At 38.0% G+C, this 23,157-nt stretch overlaps 1 protein-coding gene across 13 annotated transcripts in view; it reads right to left on the reverse strand.

The window, feature by feature from the left end:
• The window catches only part of LOC127689222 (von Willebrand factor A domain-containing protein 5A-like), a 129,415-nt gene that overhangs the window by 80,230 nt on the left and 26,028 nt on the right, over positions 1–23,157 (reverse strand). The window contains exon 1 of one of the 13 annotated variants that reach the window (XM_052188650.1): positions 58–129. The exons of the other annotated variants lie outside the window; for them this stretch is intronic. The gene's annotated coding sequence lies outside the window, so the exon portion shown is untranslated. Of the gene's footprint in view, positions 1–57; positions 130–23,157 lie in introns of those variants that run through there. 13 annotated transcript variants of the gene reach the window in all.

The following is a 23,157-nucleotide window of genomic DNA, read 5'->3' on the forward strand; positions in this document are numbered from 1 at the left end:
GGGGCGCTGGGGTGCCCTTGGTTTTTTTTTTGGGTCTTACAATAGCAGGAGACTCACCTAGGAGCAGCACAACTGAAGGTTATACTATGTCTAACAGAAGAGATCTCAGTCTGCCCTTGGGCAATGCAGCAAGCTGAGAGAAGAGAGAGATATAAATTACAATTAAACAATCATTGCCTGATTCCAACCTCAGAATATCCCTCATTGAATTTTCTATCCTCTTCCCCTCCTGCCCACTTCACAGTTAATCAGATGTAACAAGTCTATACATGTTTTAAGTTAAAGACTGGCTATAGGCCTCATCAAAGATATAGCCTTAAACAGGATGCAGCTATAGAGCTAACATTCTGGCCAGTGAATAGCTTACCTTCAGGCAAGTATGAGTCAGCTGCCCATTTCCTGCTGTATACAGCTTCAGGGAGAGGAGGAATATGTACTAGAAGTCAAGTAAGTCACTGTGTAGAGTGAAGAGCATTGAATAAAGATAGTTATTTAAACCTTAGACTCTCTGTCTAAGATCAGCAGAATTGGATATTTACAGAAGGCATGACTTCAATTTCCCCAGTGTCTAAAGAGAAGGGTTATGGGATGCAATGGGATGCATATTCAAAGCTGGATTTCCATAGGACAAACTAACCTGAAACTAAGAAGTAAAGAAAGAGGATAGAGAGAACGTGGGCTAGGATGTGGAGAGAGTAAGAAGGGGGAGAATGGAAGGCTTAAATAGTTTTTTTTTTTAAATTTTCTAGCAGGAAGCAATTGCAGGAGAGAGACAGGGAAAATATGTACCTGAAATTGAGATAATTTATGTAATATCAGCCTAAAAAAATCTTCTGAAAACTGACACCGGGGTGAGTTGCTGTCCCACAGCAAAACCAGAATTTCCAGGAAGACCCTTCCCCTTCTAGGGACCAGCTATAAAGTTTCACTTGTAAGAGGGAAGTGATGGACTGAAAATTCTTAATGAAATAGTGAATTTATGCTTCTATTTTGATAGAAGGATGACAGAGTTTTGTTTAAAATTTACAGCAATTGTTCTATTTGTTTCCCCTCTGCATGGCCTACTTGGAGACTCAGAAAAACTCTTAAAGGTAGTCAAAGGTAGAGAATTTGTTTTTCAAGGTGGAATACTGACAATGTATTATTTAAAAATGTTATAACCTCCACCATCTTGGCTCCTGGATGCCGGACAGATCTGATAGACAGCGCCAGGTACACAGACATAGCCTGAGTCTAATATCACTTGGATCTCAGCTGGCCAGGCTTCTGCTTGCACCCAGGGCCTGGGCAGCTCTGCTGGTTGCCTGTGTGCCAACCCTGTCGGGGGCCGTTTGCCCTGCAGACTGATCTGCACTTGGAGGGGCTCTCTGCCATTTTGGCTCCCGGATGCTAGAGAGATCTGACAGACTGAGCAAGGGACACATGCATAGCCAGAGTCTAAGACTGCTTGGGTCCCAGCCTGTCAGGCTTCTGCTTGCACCCAAGGCCTGGGAAGCTCTGTAGTTCATCTGCGTGAGAGCCGTGTCAGGGGACATTTGCTATGCAGAGTGATCAGCACTTGCAAAAGGTCCCCACTTGGAAAAGATCCCAGCAACATCCTCCATTTTTTGCTCCCTGACAGAGCAGATGGGCAGCACCAGGTTCATAGAGACAACCTGAGTATAACATTGCTTGGGGAAAAACATACCAGAGCTCCAATGGTACCCAAGAGGAGGACAGCACATAAGCAATTTGTGCCAGAGAGAAACCTAGTTATCCAGCAGTGCAGAAATAGCCTTCACAGGAGGCTCAGGCATGAGCCAGTGAGAAGAAGACCAACTAACACCACAGATAACCAGATGGCAAAAGGAAAACATAGGAACATTACTAACAGAAATCAAGGTAATATGGCAGAATCTGAACCCAATTCAACAACAGCAAGTCCTGGATACCCCAACACACCAGGAAAACAAGCTTTGGATTTAGACTCACTGGTCATAATGCTGTTAGAAGTACACGAGATGGACATAAATAAATTTCTTAATGAAATACAGGATAAAATGGATCAAAAGGTAGAAGCCCTTAAAAGGGAAATACAAAGATGATTGAAAGAAATTGAAGAGAATATGGGTCAAAAGATAGAAGGCAATAAAGAGGAAACGCAAAAATCACTTAAAGAAATACAGGAGAACTTGGGTCAACAGGCAGAAGTCATGAAAGAGGAAACACAAAAATCTCTTAAAGAAATACAGGAAAACACAAATGAACAAGTGAAGGAACTGAGCAAAACCAGCCAGGATCTAAAAACAAAAGTAGAAAAAACTAAGACATCTCAAAGGGAGACAACTTTGGAGATATAAAACATTGGGAAGAAGTCAGGAGCCATAGATGCAAATATCAACAACAGAATACAAGAGATAGAAGAAAGAATATCAGATGCTAAAGATATCATAGAAAACATTGAGTCAACAGTCAAAGAAAATGCAAAATACAAAAAGCTTGTAACCCAAAACATCCAGGAAATCCAGGACACAATTAGAAGACCAAACCTAAGTATTATAGGTATAGATGAGAGTGAAGATTTACAACTTAAAGGGCCAGCAAATATCTTCAACAAAATTCTGAAAGAAAACTTCCCTAACCTAAAGAGAAAGATGCCCATGAACATACAAGAAGCCTACAGAACTCCAAAGAGACTGGAACAGGACAAAAATACCTCCAGTCACATAATAATCAAAACACCAAATGTACTAAACAAAGAAAGAATATTAAAGGCAGTAACAGAAAAAGGCCAAGTAGCATATAAAGGAAGACCTAACAGAATCATACCTGATTTGTCACCAGAGACCATGAAAGCTAGAAGATCCTGGGCAGATATCATACAGACCCTAAGAGAACACAAATGTCAACCAAGACTACTATACCCAGCAAAACTCTTAATCACCATAGATGGAGAAACCAAGATATTCCATAACAAAACCAAATTTATACAATATCTTTCCACAAACCCAGTCCTACAAAGGATAATACGTGCAAAACACCAATACAAGGAGGGAAACTTCACCCAGGAAAAAGTAAAATAGTAACCTTCTTTCATCAAGCCCAAAATAAGTTAACCACTCAACTATAACAATAACATTGAAAAATGACAGGAAGTAATAATCACTATTCCTTAATGTCTCTTAACATCAATGGACTCAATTCCTCAATAAAAAGGCATAGGCTAACAGACTGGATATGCAAACAAGATGCTACATTTTGCTGCATACAGGAAACAAACCTCAGTGTTAAAGACAAACACTACCTTAAAGTAAAAGGCTGGGAGACAATTTTACAATGGTCTCAGGAAAAAAAGGTGGAGAAGCCATTCTAATATCAGATAAAATTGGCTTTCAACCTAAATTCATCAAAAGAGACACGGAAGGACACTTCTTCCTGGTCAAAGGAAAAATCCATCAAGAAGAACTTTCAATTCTGAACATCTATGCTCCAAATGCAAGGGCACCCACATTTGTAAGAGAAACTTTACTAAAATTCAAAGTACACATTGAACCTAACAATAATTTCGGGTGACTTCAACATTCAATTCTCGTCAATGGACTATTGAGGAAAAGAGAAACTAAATAGGGATACAGTGAAACTAACTGAAGCTTTGGACCTATTGCATTTTATATATATATAATATATATAACATTTCATCCTAAAGCAAAAGAATATACCTTTTTCTCTGTACCTCATGGTACTTATTCCAAAATCAATCATGTAATTGGTGACAAGGCAGACCTCAACAGATATAAGAAGATGGAACTAATCCCATGCCTCCTATCAGAACACTATGGAGTAAGAGTGGTCTTTAATAGCAACAAAAACAACAGAAAGCCCACATACACATGGAGGTTGAACAATACTCTACTCAATGATACCTTGGTCAAAGAAGAAATAAAGAAAGAAATCAAAGACTTTTTAGAATTTAATGAAAATGAAGGCACAACATACCCAAATCTAGAAACAATGAAAGCAGTGCTAAGAGGAAAACTCATAGCCCTGAGTGCCTCCAAAAAGAAAATGGAGAGAGCACACGCTAGCAGCTTAACAGCACACCTGAAAACCCTGGAAGAAAAAGAAGCTATTTCACCCAGGAGGAGGAGAAGGCAGGAAATCATTAAATTCAGGGGTGAAATCAATCAAGTGGAAACAAAGAGAACCGTACAAAGAAGCAACAAAACCAGGAGCTGGTGCTTTGAGAAAATCAACAAGATAGATAAATTCTTAGCCAGACTCGCCAAAGGGCACAGAGACAGTATCCAAATTAACAAAATTAAAAATGAAAAGGGAGATATAGCAACAGAACCTGAAGAAATTAAAAAATCATCAGATCCTACTACAAAAGCCTAGATTCAACACAACTAGAGAATCTGGTGGAAATGGACAATTTCCTAGACAGATACCAAATACCGAAATTAAATCAGGATAAAATCGATCATCTAAACAGTCCTGCAATCCCTAAAGAAATACAAGGGGTCATAGAAAGTCTTCCAACCAAAAAAAGCAATGGGCCAGATGGTTTTAGTGAAGAATTCTATCAGACCTTCAAAGAAGACTTAACCCCAATACTCTTCAAACTATTCCACCAAATAGAAACAGAAGGAACACTACCCAACTCATTCTATGAAGCCATAATTACAATGAGAGCAAAACCACACAAAGATCCAACTAAGAAAGAGAACTTCAGGCCAATTTCCCTTATGAACATCAATCTAAAAAACCCAATAAAATTCTTGCCAAACGAATCCAAGAACACAACAAAACAATAATTCACCATGATCAAATAGGCTTCATCCCAGGGATGCAGGGATGGTTCAATATAAGGAAATCCACCAATACAATCCACTACATAAAGAAACTCAAAAAAAAAAAAAAAAACAAAACCAAAACCAAACACATGGTTATTTCATTAGATGCTGAAAATGCATTTAACAAAATTCAGCATCCTTTCATGCTTAAAGTCTTGGAAAGAACAGGAATTTAAGGCTCATACCTAAATATAGTAAAAGCAATATACAGCAAACCGGTAGCTAACATCAAACTAAATGGAGAAAAACTTGAAGCAATCCCACTAAAATCAGGGACTAGAAAAGGCTGCCCCCTCTCTCCATAAATTTTCAGTATAGTACTTGAAGTACTAGCTAGAGCAATTAGACAATATAAGGAGGTCAAAGGGATACAAATTGGAAAGGAAGAAGTGAAACTGTCACTATTTGCAGATGATATGATAGTCTACCTAAGTGACCCAAAAAACTCCACCAGAGAACGCCTACAACTGATAAACAACTTCAGCAAAGTGGCTGGTTATAAAATCAACTCAAGCAAATCAATAGCCTTCCTATACTCAAAGGATAAGCAGGCTGAGAAATAAATTAGGGAAATGACAACCTTCACAATAACCACAAACAATATAAAGTATCTTGGTGTGACTCTAACCAAATAAGTGAAAGATCTGTATGACAAGAATTTCAGGTCTATGAAGAAGGAAATTGAAGAAGACCTCAGAAAATCAAAAAATCTTCCATGCTCGTGGATTGTGGGATTAATAAAGTTAAAATGGTCATCTTACCAAAAGCAATACAAAGATTCAATGCAATCCTCATCAAATCCCAACTCAGTTCTTCATAGAGTTAGAAAGAACAATTCTCAAATTCATCTGGAATAACAAAAAACCCAGGAGAGCTAAAATTATTCTCAACAGTAAAAGTATTTCTGGGGCAATCAGTATCCCTGACCTCAAGCAATACTACAGAGCAATAGTGTTAAAAACTGCATGGTATTGGTACAGTGACAGGCAGGTGGATCAATGGAATAGGATTGAAGACCCAGAAATGAACCGACACACCTATGGTCACTTGATCTTCAACAAAGTAGCTGAAAATATCCAGTGGAAAAAAGATCGCCTTTTCAACAAATGGTGCTGGTTGAATTGGAAGTCCGCATGCAGAAGAATGTGAATTGATCCATTCTTATCTCCTTTTACTAAGCTCAACTCCAAGTGGATCAAAGATTTCCACATAAAACCAGACACACTGAAACGAATAGAAAAGGACCTGGGGAAGACTCTTGAGGACATGGGCACAGGGGGAAAGTTCCTGAACAGAACACCAATAGCTTATACTCTAAGATCAAGAATTGACAAATGGAAAAAAAAAGATTTGACAAAAGGGACCTCATAAAATTACAAAGTTCCTGTCATGCAAAGGAGACTGTGAAAAGGACAAAAGTGCAACCAATAAATTGGTTAAAGATTTTTACCAACCCTACATCTGACAGAAGGCTTGTATCCAATATATACAAAGAACTCAAGATGTAAGACCCCAGAAAACCAAATAACCCTATTAAAAATGGGGTACAGAGCTAAACAAAGAATTTTCACCTGAAGAACTTCGAATGGCTTAGAAGCACCTTAAGAAATGCTCAACATCATTAGTCATTAGAGAAATGCAAATCAAAACACCTATGAAATTTCACCTCACACCAGTCAGAATGGCTAAGATTAAAAACTCAGGAGACAGCAGGTGTTAGCAAGGATGTGGAGAAAGAGGAACACTCCTCTACTGCTGGTGGGATTGCAAGCTGGTTCAACCGCTCTGGAAATCAGTTTGCAGGTTCCTAAGAAACTTGGCATGACACTTCCAGAGGAGCCTGCTATACCACTCCTGGGCATATACCCAGAGGATTTCCCAGCATGCAATAAGGACACATCCTCCACTATGTTCATAGAAGCCTTATTTATAATAGCCAGAAGCTGGAAAGTACCCAGATGTCCCTCAATGGAGGAATGGATACAGAAAATTTGGTATATTTATACAATGGAATTCTACTCAGCAATTAAAACCAATGAATTCATGAAATTTTTAGGCAAATGCTTGGAACTAGAAAATATCATCCTGAGTGACATATCTCATTCACAAAAGAACACACATGGAATGCTGTCACTGATAAGTGGATATTAATCCAGAAGCTCAGAATACCCCAAACATAAACCACATATCAAATTATCCCCAAGAAAAAGGAAGGAGAGTGCCCGGGTCCTGAAAAGACTTAATGCAGCATTGTAGGGAATTTCCAGGACAGAGGAGTGGGAGGGGGTTGATTGGGGAACTGGTGGGGGGAAGAGGACTTATGGGACTTAGGGGGAGGGAGGAGTCAGGGAAGGAGAAATCATTTGGAAAGTAAACAAGGAATATAGAAAATAAAAATAAAAATGATATAAAATGCTATGAACTGTTATGTTTCAGATCCTGGAACAAACACTTGAAGTGCATATTTAACATACCAAAGCAGTCCTAACCTCCAACTTGTCCCAAAATACCTCAATTCCTAACTGGCATAACCCACCTTTAACCCTGAACTTTCTAGCCTACAGGCTGGGCTTCGCCTCACACAGAGACTTTGTGCTATATTATTAAGACATTTGGGCCACTCTGTCTCTTTTCTGTGTTTCTCCTTCTCTCTCCTCTTCCTCTCTCCCTTTTCCTTTTCTCTGCATGATTTCTAGCTTTCTCTTTTGCTCTTCACCCTTCCCTCTATTTCCCTCCCCAAGGTGACTTTCCTGGCCTCCTTTAGAGACAGGGAATTTGCCTGCCGAAGACCCATTTCCCAATAAACATGTATGTATATGTATTTTAAACTGACTTGAATTGGCTCCTTTCTTTGTCTGAGAAATAACTTATCATATACCTCACTAACAAGTTTGCTCACTAAGAGCATCCTCTGCTAAATCCAACTAATAGGAAAATTATTGAGCATTATATTGTATCACTGGCATTGGTAAGTATATTATACCTGGAGACATAACACACATCTGCTAACAGATATTTTTCTTTCTAAACTCTTTCTCCTAAAATGAACTTGTGTTTATAAAATGAAGATTAAATTTATAACTACCTGGAGTGTTTTAAGCTATAATAGTTCAAAATGGGTATGAAGCTCTCATAGCAAAATGTTGCAGATTGGTACAGTCTCTGTCCTTCTATCTCTAACTTTTGGGATTTTGTCTCTGTTACATATTTGGAACTTTCTGCGTTATGATTCATTTTATGTCTTTTCTTTCTCTTTTATTTATTTTTACTCTTTTTTAATTTTTTTATTCGATATATTTTTTATTTACATTTCAAATGATTTCCCCTTTTCTGGCCCCCCACTCCCTGAAAGTCACATAAGGTCCCTTCCCTCCGCCTGTTCTCCCATCCACCCCTTCCCACTTCCCTGTTCTGGTTTTGCCCTATACTGCTACACTGAGTCTTTCCAGAACCAGGCCACTCCTCTCTTCTTCTTGTATATCATTTGATGTGTGGATTATGTTATGTCTGCAACTTTGTAGAAAAATCCGACAATTACCTTTATTTGGCCACTATTTGGAAGTCTTCTTTTGCCCTAAAGTTCATTAGTCACACAGGAGCACACAGCCAGATGGAGCCATTATTCTTGGAATTGTCTTAAAGTATCTGCTCCTGAGCAAATGCAAACAGTATAATTTCTACAGGGGCAGAGAGAGAGAATTGAATAAATCCGACTAACCAGGAGAATAAGTCACAGATTCAAGGTCTACTTTCATTATAAGCTTAGAGCTCTTTGAATATGTTGTTTAAAGTTCAGTGGTTTTACATGGTACACCCTTGAAAGACTAGAACAAGTCTGATTATATAAACCTTTACAGTTGGCTAAAATAAATATTGCCTACTTTATAGCATAGATGATGAAACATATAGTAAAATAAGTTACCTATCAGTACTTGCTATTCGTAAATAGACCAGTTCAGTTGTTTTCTGTTAGAAGTACTTTCAAATAACAAACCATTTCAACATAAAAGCAGTTTGTCACATAATTAATTTGTTTGTTTTGGGGGAGACATTAGTTAGAATTTTATATTAGAGTTATACATGGCTTATAAAAAGAATAAAATCTGTTTTGTTTGTAAATCCTAATTGGGAATGATATATCATGGACACACAATGAAAAATCAAGCACACAATCTATACCACTTGGATAATCACTAATCTGTCTTTGTACTGTGAACTTGTATAAATAAAGGAGAACTTGGTGTGTAATAAGTCAGAGTCACAGAACTGGCCAGATTGAGTAATCAGAGCTGCAAAATTACCCTGACCAACTCCTGACTCACTCCTCAGGTTAAGTCCCCTCTTTCTCCAAAGAAGAACCTCCCCAAGGTAAAAACAGAAGGAGGAAAAGCCTGGCATGGTATAATATACAGTAAACCTAGACCAGTAGATTAGTCAGTTATTGCTAATATCAACAATCATTGACTTTATGCATTTGAATATGCAGTACTGGTATGTAGCTGCCAGTATAGTGGGCTCCTTACCCCAGAATTTTGGTGAACACATAGAACATGGGAGTATGACAGTGGCTAGGGTATCTCAAGGCAGGAGTGTTTTTAGTTCCCGGTCACCCCATTATCAGTGTTGTCTGCTTGCTGTTGATGAAAATCGTCCTTATGAGACACATAATTTTATAAATAACTTATTCAATATTCCCACAAAGGAATTTCCATGTAATATGGAATGCTTACTTATCTTCTAATATCCCTGTCTGATGTCCATCTCATTCTATTATCCTCTCCTCTCTTTAAGTCCCTTTCTAAAATTCTTGTTTTTTAAAAAATATTTTATGATTGCAGACCCCCTCTTCCATCTCATCCCAGATTTTTCCCACCTATCATACACCATGTCTTTTTTCTATTCACTTAGAAAACTACAAACAAAAACATAGTTAAAAATATCAAATAAAGAAAACCTACAGGAAACACACACACACAGACACACACACACAGACACACACACACAAACACACACCACCGAAAAATAAAAAAATATAACACAATTTTAAATCATAGTGTATAAATAAAAGATCAATAAGGTTTAGAAGATGATTAAAAAGAATAATATAGGAAAAAAATCTGCAAAACTCCCTCTGAGTTCATGTTGTGTTGCTCATCTACTGTGCTACATACACCTACCCTTAAGTGAAGTTTATATATCCAGTTAGAGTCCATGGAGAAAATCAATTTTTCTTTTGCCAGCAGTTGTCTACTGAAGATGGTTTTTTGGTTTAGTATGGGAGATTTTTTTTCATCTTCTTCCCCTTACAGAGGTAACATCATGTGTACCTTTAACTATGCAGCCTGGTGCATGCTGCAACCATCATCTCTATTACTTCAGTTGTTTCATTCCTACTGTGTCTGAGAGATGCTTTCTTGCAGGTCTCCAGTGCCCCTGACTCTTGGCTCTTTCGGCAGCTGTCTTGTCATGCCTAGAAACATTATTTGCCCCATTCTTCCCTGGTGTCAGAGTGTTAGAACTGTGCTCATACTGGTTTCAAGATGATCCCTGAGCTTTGAGGAGGGTTTGCGATACAGATGTTCCACATGAGCACTGAGACACAAATTCTCTACATTTTAAATAGTTATGAGTTTCCATGTTAACCACCTTCTGCTACACAGGGAAACACCTCTCCTTGGGCCTGAGAACTGCACTAATCTGTGGGTAAAGAGATCAGAATTAATATGGCACTGTGATAATTTGTCTATTCAGCAAAACAATATGAGTGGTTTTGCTGCTGGTTCAACATGTTTTTAATTTATTTTTATTTTTAATTTTTTTGCCAGATTTCTAGGACCAGGAATATGCTTTCACAAAATGACAAAGAAAAACAATTTTTGATTAAATTAAATTACAGTTTCTGATTACAGGATTTTTTTTCTCAAAGTTTTTTCTCAACTTTAACATCTTTGTTTCTCAAGCTAAAAATTAATGGATTCATCAGAGGAATATAATGGTATAAATTATTGAAGATATTTTTCCATTACTCACTGATCCAGCTGAATGGGAATTAAAATACACAAATGCACCAGATGCAAAGAACAAAGAGACAGAAATTGTATGGGAACTGCAGGTCCTGAAGGCCTTTGACATGCCCTCAGAGATCATCGTTTGGAATATGCTGGGCAGGATCAAGCCATATGAGATAAAGATGATCACAGCAGGCACAATGATATCCTTCCCTGCTACAAAGCACACCTCTAACTCATTGACATAGCTGTTGGTGCAGGAGAGCTGCAGCAAAGGAAGTAGATCACAGAAACAATGGTTGATGGTGTTTGCATCACAGAATGTCAGCCTCAGAACACATCCAGTGTGGATCATGGACACAGAAAACCCCATCAAAGGTAAACCAAGAATAATATAGGAACACATCTTCAGAGAGATGACAGTGTTCTAAAAGAGTGGATTTTAGGTAGCCACCTAATGATCATAGGACATTGATGTGACACTCAGAAATGACACAGAAACAGAATAAGTAGAACTGTGTCATACACCCCACTTAAGACATGAGATTTTTTTGTCACAACAAAGTTTATCAGCATTTTTGATGTAATTACAGAAGTGTAGCAAAAGTCTACAATGGATAAGTTAAAAAGGAAAAATATATAGGGATATTAAGGTGCGAATTCAACACAATGAGAATAAATAAAGCCAAATCCTCCAATGCAGTTATCATGTACATTAATAGAAAGACCAAGGTCTTGGATGTCAGGCAGGTCTGCTAACCCCATGAGAATGAATTCAGTTACCACAGAGCCATTTACCAAAGCCATACTTCTATAAGATATCTTGTTAAATATAAATAAATGGTGGGTTAAAGGATCATGCAAGACTTACTACAATTGTTTTCTAGAACTGAGAGCAGGGTTGTCCAATCTTATGATGGTTTTAAAGCAAGTCAAGGTGAAAGCAAGAAGTATGATGCACATAATAGCCCTACCCTTTATTAGTTTGACAGAATTTTTAAAAAGATTTACTCAATAAACTGAACATTGATGGAATGTGAATGTCCTTATGCAAACTATATGCAATATTAATATTATAACATAATTTATGACTTCCATAACAGTCTTGTAGATAATAAATAAATGTCACAAATATGACATTTCTAGATATATTCCTTCTAAAATTTATATGATGTTATAATCATATTTCAAAATGAGTATTTCTTGAATTGCTAATTCCAGTGCAAAGTCTTTCTGTGCTGTTTAATAGATATAAATAGTTACAACATAAAGCTAATCTGAACATATTTCAAAACTTCCTCATCAAATCAGTAATCTGTGGGGTGCTCACTTTTTGCATTACATTTTAAAAGTTCTTTAATTTAGGATATTCCCAAATGATAATTAATTCATTTGCATAGAACCTTTTTGTATGTCCAAGACATCACATATATTCAGAGATGATATTTCACTATTTTCTATAGTCAGAGTCATTATTTGATCACTTTAACTTTATTTTTCTAAATCACTATGATGTTCCAGAGGAAGATGTTTATACATTTGCAATTTCTCTTTTACAAAGTAAAAACTGAGGCATGGAGATATGCAGTAATCTCTCCAAACTAGCATAGTAAGGAAGGGTATGAAACATGTATCAAATACAGATCATTTTAGTCTGTGGTCCTCTTTCTTTTCTTTAACAGGTTTAGAAGATGCTGACCCCATCACTAATGTGTTATATGTAAGAGAGTAAGAAGGTTAATCAAGCAGGAAATTATAGAAAGTGCAAAATTATAGAAATCATACAAAAGGCAACACAGACGTTGAGTGCTGAAAAAATTAATTAGGTTAGCATATTGGAGCAAAATATTGTCCCTTCTTTCTCTCTCTCTCTCAAACTCAGGATCTTCTTTTCCACTGGTTGTTGTTATATGAAAATATATATACACATATATTCCTCAATATGTAGTCATTCTTTTCACTGCTCCAAGACACTCCTTTTCTCACAACCCCTCTTCAGGCAGAGACTGGACCTTGACACCACAGGAAGCCCAACAGAGTCATCTAGCCAGGAGCCTTGTGAGCTCTCAGAGACTGAACCACTAACCTGATGATTCTGGGTGTATCTGGGGCCCCTGCATATATGTAGAAGATGGGCAACTTGGTTTTCATGTGGGTCCCACAACACGGAGAGCAGGGATTGACCCTGAATCTGTATCTGTTTCCTGCCTTTGGATTTCTTTTACCTAACTGGGCTGACTTGTCTGACCTCAGTGGGAGAGCATGTTCCTAGTCCTGCAGTGACTTAATGTGCCAAAGAAGGATGATACTCAAGGAGGGCCTCCCTCACCTCAGAGGAGAAGAAGGGGAAATGGCATGAGAACCTGTGTGCATGAGAAGAGGATGAGAGGAAGTATCATCTTAGGTTGTAAAGTGAATAAATAAATAATGCAAAATAGAAAGTAGACTTTTTATGCAATGTGCTCTGATTGCACTTTTCCCTCCCCCTACCAATTCTTCCCAACTTCCTCTCTAGTCTGGATCCTCATCATTTTGGTTCTTTTTAGAAAAGAAACAAATCTCTAAGGAAAAGTAATTAAATAAAATTAGATGATATGGTAAGATAAATAAAAACAAACAAATCAAAATAAGAGAAAACAACCACACAATAAAAATAGCCAAGCACAAAGTATAAGGAAGTCATACAAGCAAAGAGACACATATCTTCATATTCTAAGAAACTGATATAAGTCCCAATCTAGAAACCATAATATGTACACAAAGGACCTGTAAGATTAGAGATGAGAGGAAAGGAGACTGAGAGAGAGAGAGAGAGAGAGAGAGAGAGAGAGAGAGAGAGAGAGAGAGACAGAGAGAGACAGAGAGAGACAAAGAGAGAGAGACAGCGAGACAGATAAAAAGAGACAGGGACAGAGACAGAGACAGACAGAGGCAGAGACAGGGGCAAAGACAGAGACAGACAGAGACAGAGAAAGAAAGAAAGAAAGAAAGAAAGAAAGAAAGAAAGAAAGAAAGAAAGAAAGAAAGAAAGAAAGAAAGAAAGAAAGAAAGAAAGAAAGAAAGAAAGAAAGAAAGGGAAAGGAAAGAAAGAGAATGATTGATTTTCTGAGACAACACTAAGAAAGAAATCACTTCCAAGGGGGCTCATTTTGTGTTGTCCATCTACTGATGAGAATCTGTCCTGGCTTTAGTAAACAGTTCATGTCCCAATGAGACTTCTTTGGAGAAAATTAGTTTTTTCATTTGAAAGTTATTAGTAATTGGAAAGACCTTCTGGGTTGGGAACTGTGGTATGTGTTTACCCTACAGAACTATAGGACCCCATCTGGTACACACTTTGTGCTTGCTGCCATATCTCTGTGATTATATATATATATATATATATATATATATATATATATATATATATATATATATATATAATCCATATATATACTTCCTCTTTTTTTCCAGACGGTCTTGATTACTTGATATTATCCACCATTTCTTGTTCTGAAACTTTTTCTTTTTCCTGTTCTGTAGGGTATGGTGAGCCCTGAGGAAAGAGATTTGATGGGTACATCCCTTTTATAGCTGAGTGTTCCAATCTCTCTCACTCTCCACATTTTGTTTGGCTGTGTGCTTCTTTATTTGTTCTAATCTGCTAAAGGAAGAGGGTAATCTAATGATGCCCGAGAAAGGCTCTAATCAATGAGTGTAACAGAATATCATCAGGGGTCATTATGTTGCTAATATATGTATAATACATATATTAGCAAAAGAGGCAAAACATGAATATTTGTTTTTACCCTAGGTCCCTGCCCTACCTAGTCATAGGCTCTTGGTCACCCATACAGCATTGTTTATGAGTTCCATCTCATGGACTGGACCTTAAGTCAAATCAGATATTGATTGGTTACTCCTACAAGCTATGTCATATGCAGGACACTCTTGTACATCAAAGTGCAGTTGGCTTGTGTTTATGCTTCTCTTTTGGTAGCCTGCAGAGTAACCTACCAGTGTTTAGAACCATGAACACTAATCTGTAGGGGTGAAGACTCTATGTAGGTTTCAGCTCAACTTAATGTTCAATAAGTTATATAGGTATTCTCTTCAGCAAAAGGGTCTTACCTTTACTTTGTGGAGAGCTGTGAATAATTTTGGAAATTGTCTGCTGTTTAAAAGTTCCAATAGAAACCCTTTGGCCAAAAACTGAAATGAGTGTAAACAATTTCTGATACTGGAGGACTCATTTGATGATGAGAGATGTATAGCTGTGGATCTGTGCCCTCTACTTTTAGCTATTTTTATTTAGATCAAGACTCTTTAATTCCTTCAGTCCTTTCCCTAGCTATTTGATTGGGGTCCCTGGGCTAAGTCCAATGGTTGGCTATGTGTATCTGCATCCAGATTGTTCAGGAGCAGGTAGAACCTCTCAGGAAAAAGCCTTATCAGGCTCCTAACAGAGCCTTCTTGGCATTAGGAATAGTGTGGGGGTTTTGGTGTTTAGATAAGATGGATCACTAGGTTGGACAGTCTCTGGGTGGCCTTTCCTTCAGTCTCTTTTCCATCTCTTGTCCATGTCTTTCTTTGGACAGGAACATTTCTGGGTTTAAATTTTTGAGATACATGGGTGACTCCATTTGTCAACTGGGGACTGTGCCTATTTCCTGGAGGTGGTGTCTACAGATTATCCCTTTTCCTGGATATTTCTGCTAAAGTCATCAAAAAAGTATCCTTCTGGCCTGTCACTTCTCTGGTGTCTGGGACTTTATAGTGGCTACCACTGGTTCCCAACCCCCAATGCTACATGTTTATATTCAATTCCTGACCTTCAGAACTTCTCTCCTGTCCCTTCCAATAGCTGTTCCTGTCTGCCTTTTCCCTCTCCCACCTCCCTCCCTCCCAGGCCCCTCCCTTCCTCTACTTTTTATGATAATTTTGTTCACCCTTCTTTATAGGATTGAAGCACCTACACTTTTGTCTTCCTCCTTAAGCTGCATATCTTTTGTGGGTTGTATCATGGGTTTTCTGATCTTTGAGGCTAATATCCATTTATCAGTGAGTACATAACATGTATGTTCTTTTCTGTCAAGCTTTCCATGCTCAGATATTTTCCAATTTTATCCATTTGCCCAATAATTTCATGAAGTCATTGTTTTTAATAGCTGAGTAGTACACCATTATGTAAATGTACCATATTTTCTGTATCCTTTTGTCTGTTGAAGGACATTTGGGTTGTTTACAGCTTCTGACTACTATAAATAAGGCTGTCATAAACACAGTAGAACATGTTTCCTTGTTATATTGTAGAGCATCCTTTGGGTATATGCCCAGAAGTGGTATAGCTATGTGTACAGGTAGAAATATTTCCAGTTTCTAAGAAACTGCCAGATTGATTTCCAAAGTCACTTTACCAGTTTGTAGTCTTGCCAGCAATGGAAGGGTGTTTCTTTTTTCTCCAAATCCTCACCAAAAGTTGTTGTTGTTTTTTTTAATCTTAGTGATTCTGATTACTGTGAGATGGCATCTCAAAGTCATTTTGATTTGCATTTCCCTGACGAATAAGGTTGTTGAATATTTCTTTAAGTGTTTCCCAGCCATTCCAGATTCCTCTGTTAAGAATTCTTTGTTTATCTCTGTACCACAATTTTAAATCAGGCCATTTGGTTCTCTGGAGTCTAATTTCTTGAGTTGTCTCTATATATTATATATTAGCCCTCTATCAACGTAGTGTTGGTAAAGATCTTTTCCCAATCTGTAGGTTGCCATTTTGTCCTATTGACAGTGTTCCTTGCCTTACGGAAGCTTTTCAAATTTATGAGGTCCCATTTGTAAATTGTTGTCTGGCCTCATTGGAAGATGATGTGCCTAATCCTGTAGAGACTTAATTCCCCATTGTTTGGGGATAATGGGGCACCTTCTCATAGGCAAACGGGAGGGAAGATGGTCAGAAGAATTTTGCAAGGGAGGAGGGGGACAGGAGTTAACATCTGGGATGGGAATAAATAAAATAATAATAAAAAAGCATGAGCATGAATAATATGAGAAGAAAAAGCAATGAGTAATTAAGCAGAAATAACTTGGATGAGAAGATTCTCTGGTTCCTTCTAATCACGTGGGGAAAAATTCAAGATCATGGAGAAAATTAGTCATCTCTTGATGACAGATAATCTATATCCCCAGAGTTCTAATAGTTTCCTTTTCTGTAAGTGCTATACTCTGGTGGGGACATCATCTGCCACAATATCTGGTAAAGATTAAGGAATTCTGGTAGTTGAAATGTATATTTGAGGTTAAAATTCTGCTTTCTAGCAGTGGAAATCATTTATGATATAATTTATCTGGTCCATATTATTCATTGTAGTAAAGGACATATCCCAACTGCACAATAACCTTCTAAAATAGTTTTCTTGAGTAAATGACATAGTGGATGAATGGATACCATTGAAATTTTCAAATTATAAGTACATACTATTATCATTTAAATAAATCATTAGTCTACAGAACACCATAATCTACTTTGAATGTGTGTATATATGTGTATGTGTGGTTTATTATTTTTAAGTAAGATTAAGTAATATGAAAAAGAAAATCAGAATAAAAAGTGACATTTGTAGCTTCTTCTCAACCATGGATGCTTTGTTTGGCACTCAGAAAAAAATGATGTCTACACATGGCATATAGTTCCTATCACGTTAAATTGCTAAAATAGGTTGGTATGAGTCACTTTGTGTAATCTATTCCTCAAGTCCAAAAACAACAAACTGGGATGCATATGAACCTTACAAACAGAAGATGTAAAGGATTTTATTTTACTGCAGATACTACTTTCCAAATGGCATTCACTTAAGTGATATCAGCATCAAATATTGCCCTGCTATCTGTGTCCAAGTTGCAGAAATATGTGCATCTCCCTAGAACATAGTCCTCAGCCACTTTTCACTTATAATAAGCCAACAAATAAACACAGATTATTTACTCATCAAGTCTTCCTATATGAGATCCACTCTTGGACTTAGAAAAGAATCTGCTATATAGAGTTTGCTTTCTTTTTTTTTCAGCTATTTTATTATTCCTTTTTCATTTCTAATGTTATCCCCTTTCCTAGCTGCCCCTCTGCAAACTCCCTATACCATACCCCTATCCCTGCTTCTATGAGGTTGTTCTCCTTTCAACCCACTTACTCCCACCTCACTGCCCTGGCATTCCCCTACATTGGGGCATTGAGCCTTCACAGGACCCAGGGATTTTCCTCCCACTGAGGCCTGATAAGGCCATCCTCTACTATATAAGCAGCTGGAGCCTACTGTTTGCTTTCTTTCATCCTTGACTACTGCATGAATGGTGACCTACTCTAGTCATTCTCTTAAATTCTTACTTTCCCCAATAGACTCCCACAGTTTTCACTTAGAGTTCTTAATTGTTTCATTCTCATGTTAAGCACAGAGTCAGACATTAAATGCCATCTGCCTGAGCTCTTTAGAAAACGAGCTAAAGCCATACTTTATAATATTTTGTGATTGCCTGACAAGCTGCTGGCTGGACCCTGGAGCAAGAGAAATATGGGCTGGAGAGTATCGGCAACTATTGTATATGGACTAAACATTAAATAATATGAAACTTCCAGATATTCCTTTATGGTTTTGTGCTACTTGTCAGGAGTAGATGCACCTGACATTGTAGAAATTGTAGTGCCTCTCACAAATGCTGAGATTATATCCAAATTAACAAAACTAGAAATGAAAAGGGAGGTATAAGAAGAGAAACTGAGGAAATTCAAAAAATCATCAGATCCTACTACAAAAGCCTATACTCAACACAACTGGGAAATCTGGATGAAATGGACAATTACCTAGACAGATACCAAATACCAAACTTAAATCAGGATCAGACAGACCACCTAAAAGGTCCCATAACCCCTGAAGAAATAGAAGTAGTCATTGACAGGCTCCCAACTAAAATATGCACAGAATTAGATGATTTTAGTGCAGGATTCTATCAGATCTTCGAAGACCTAACACCAACACTCTTCAAACCATTCCACATAATAGAAACACCTGGAACACTACCAATTCATTCTATGAAGCCACAATTACACTGATACCAAAACCACACAAAGATCTAAAAAAGAAAAAGAACTTCAGACAAATTTCCCTTATGAATATCTATGATAAAATACTCAATAACATTCTTGCGAACTGAATCTAAGAATATATCAAAATGTTCATTCCCCATTATCAAGTAGGCTTCATCCTAGGGAGGCAGGGATGGTTCAATATATGGAAATCAATCAATGTAATCCACTACATAAACAAACTCAAAGAAAAAAAATCACATTGTCTTTTCATTAGATGCTAAAAAAGCATTTGACAAAATTCACCATCCTTTCATGTTAAAAATCTTAGAAATAACAGAAATTCAAGTCTCATACCTAAACATAATAAAAGCAATATACAGTAAACCAGTAGCCAACATCAAACTAAATGGAGAGAAACTTGAAGCAATCTCACTAAAATCAGGGACTAGACAAGGCTGCCCTCTCTCTCCATATTTATTCAATATCATACTTGAAGTTCTAGCTAGAGGAATTAGACAACAAATGGAGGTCAAATAGATATAAACCAGAAAGGAAGAAGACAAATTATCACTATTTGCAGATGATTTTATAGTATACTTAAGTGACCCAAAAAACTCCACCAGAGCCGGGCAGTGGTGTAGCATGCCTGTAATACCAGCACTCTGGGAGGCAGAGGCAGGCAGATTTCTGAGTTCAAGGCCAGCCTGGTCTACAGAGTGAGTTCCAGGACAGCCAGGGCTACACAGAGAATTAACTCAAACAATTCAGTAGCTTTCCTATAATCAAAGGATAAACAGATGAGAAAGAAATTAGGGAAACGACACCTTTTGCAATAGTCACAAACAATATAAAGTATTTTTGTATGACTCTAACCAAACAAGTGAAAGATAAGTATTACAAGAACTTCACGTCTCTGAAGAAAGAAATCAAAGAAGGCCTCAGAAGATGGAAAGATCTCCCATGTTCTTAGATTAGCACAATTTATATAGCAAAAATGTCCATCTTGCCAAAAGCAAACTACAGATTCAATGCAACCTTTATCAACTGTCCAACTCAATTCTTCATAGAGATAGAAAGAGCAATTCTCAAATTCATCTGGGATAACAAAAAATCCAGGACATCTAAAACTATTCTTAGCAGTAAAAAAAAATTCTGGGACATCACTTTCCTGGACCTCAAGCAGTACTACAGAGCGATAATGTTTAAAAATGACATGGTTTTGGTACAATGACAGGCAGGTAGATCAATGGAATGCAATTGAAGACCTGGAAATGAACCAACACACCTATGGTCACTTGATCTTTGACAAAGGAGCTACAACTGTCCAGTGGAAAAAAAGATAGCCTTTTCAACAAATAGTGCTGGTACAATTGGTGCCTAGCATGCAGAAGAATGCAAATCAATCCATTCTTAACTCCTTGTACTAATGTCAAGTCCAAGTGGATCAAGGACCTCCACATAAAACCAGACACACTGAAACTAATAGAAAAGAATCTGGGGAAGAACCTTGAGCACATGGGCACAGGGGAAATTTTCCTGAACAGAACATGAATAGGTTATGCTTTAAGATCGAGAATTGACAAATGGGACCTCATGAAATTACACAGTTTCTGTACGGAAAAGGACACTGTCAATAGGATATCCAACAAATTGGGAAAAGGTCTTTACCAACCCTACATCTGACAGATGGCTAATATCCAATATATACAAAGAACTCAAGAAGTTAGACTCCATAGAGCCAAATAACCCTATTTAAAAATGTGGTACAGAGATAAAGAATTTTTACCTGAGGAATATCGCATGACTGAGAAGCAATATCATCCTCAGTGAGGTAACCCAATCACAAAAGAATACACATTGAATGCAATCTCTGATAAGTGGATATTAATTAGCCCAGAAGCTCTGAATACCCAAGGCACAATTAGCATAACAAATGACTCCCATGAAGAAGTAAGGACAGGGCCCTGATCCTCGAAAGGCTTGATCTAGCATTGTAGGGGAGTACCAGGACAGAGAAAAAGGAGGGAGGTGATTGGAGAATGGGTGGAGACAAAAAGGCTTATGGGACATATGGGGAGGGGGGAACTGGAAAAGGGAAATCATTGGAATGTAAACAATGTAGTAAATATAAAAAGGAAATGTTCAACATCCTTAGTCATCAGGGAAATGCAAATCAAAACATCCCTGAGATTTCACATCACACCAGTCAAAAACTCAGGTGATAGCATGTGCTAGCAATGATGTGAAGAAACAAGAACACTCCTCCATTCCTGCTGGGGTTGCAGCTCCGGAAATCAGTCTGGTGGTTCCTCAGATAACTGGGCATGATGCTACCACACGAACCTGTTATATGACTCCTGAGCATACACCCAGAGGATTCCACTATGTTCATAGCAGCCCTATTTACAATAGCGAGAAGGTGGAAAGAACCCAGATGTCCCTCAATAGAAAAATGGATACAGAAAATGTGGTATATTTACACAATGGAATACTACTCAGCTATTAAAAACAATGAGTTAATGAAATTCTTAGGCAAATGGGTGGAACTGGAAAATATCTTCATAAGTGAGGTAACCCAATCACAAAAGAACACACATGGCTTAAAGTCACCGATTAATGGATATTTGCCCAGAAGCTTGGAATATCCAAGACACAAATCACATATCAAATGGTGCTCTAGAAGAAGGAAGAACAAACTATGGATACTCTGCTCCTTCTTTGAAGGGGGAACTAAATACCCACAGAAGGAAATACAGAGACAAAGGGTGGAGCAGATTCTGAGGGAAAGACCATCCAGAGACTCCTCCACCTAGGGATACATCCCATATACAGTTACAAAACCCAGATACTATTATTGATGGCCCCCAAATACTCACTAACTGGAGCTGGATATAGCTGTCACCTGGGAGGCTCTGCTAGTGTAGGACAAATACAGAGAGGTACACGCTCAGCCAACCATTGAACTGAGCACAAGGTCCCCAATGGGGGAGCTAGAGAAAGGACCCAAGGAGCTGAAGGGTTCTGCAGCGCCATAGGAAGAACAACAATATGAGCCACCCAACACTCCCAGAGCTCCCAGGGACAAAACCATTAACCAGAGAGTACACATGGTGTCACCCATGGCTCCAGACACATAGGGAGCAGAGTATGGCCTTGTTGGCCATTTAAAGGAGGAGAGACCCTTGATGCTGGAAAGGCTAGATGCAGCAGTGTAGGGTAATGCCAGGACAGGGAAGCAGGAGAGGGTAGATTGTGCAACATGGGGAGGGGAGATGGCTTATGGAATTTACGGGAGCTGAGGCGGCGGACCAGAAAAGCGGAAATCATTTGAAATAAAGAATATATCTAATAAAAGAAATTGTCATTATGTAAATATAATGACATAAATATATTTGGTTGATTAAGTTTAAGTGTCATGCTTTACTGGGTATTTAAATGGAGGGCCATAGCACGGGGCTACAGCCATTTACAGAGTCCATGGTGTAGAGGAAACACAGCTGGGATGCTGTGAGAGCTAGCTAGAAGAGTTTGGCTCAGCGGTGACAGTGAGAGACACCCTGAGCAAGACCCACGGGGACTTGGTGCAGAGGCCTAGTGGGGTGGTACTTTTAATTATTTCCCGCTACATCTACCTGCTGTCTGCTCATGTCCTTTTATTTCACCTCTTGCAGGCTTAATGAACTCACTCATTTTAAATCTAAAGTGTATCTTTCTGTCATAGATACTTGCTCTGAAACAAGCAGAAGTCTCCCTGGATCACTCTCCAACTTACTTGGGAGGTAGTATCTATCACTGAGCTTGTAGCCAAATCATAGTCTAGTTGGACTGACCAGTGAGCTCTTGGGAACTTCTGTATCTTCCTGCAAGCACTGGGATTAAAGACTGCTCTACCATATCAGTCTTATTATATAGACTTGCAGTACCCAAACTCTGGTCTTCAGACTTGCACCCCTGCAATTTACATACTGTTTCATCTCCCATCAAAACCTTTTGTCCATTAAGTTAGGTTTTTCAAGTATTTTGTCACAGTGTCAGAAAAGTAAAGAAAAGAAAAGAAAAGATATGAAAAGAAGAAAGAATACTGATTTTTCACATGCATCCTTAAGTCTAGCTGTTCTTTATTTCTCAAGTTGAGTTGTCAAGGAAACCCATAGTCCAGACTTCATCTGAGGATTCCCAGTCATCTCATTTAGAGATTAAGGAGAAACACTTATCTGCTTGTATTAGTTAAAGCAGTGTACTTGGGAAATGGAAACAA

The sequence above is a fragment of the Apodemus sylvaticus genome, chromosome 7 (genome assembly GCF_947179515.1).
Source record: "Apodemus sylvaticus chromosome 7, mApoSyl1.1, whole genome shotgun sequence".
In the NCBI taxonomy this organism is placed as follows: Eukaryota; Metazoa; Chordata; class Mammalia; order Rodentia; family Muridae; genus Apodemus; species Apodemus sylvaticus.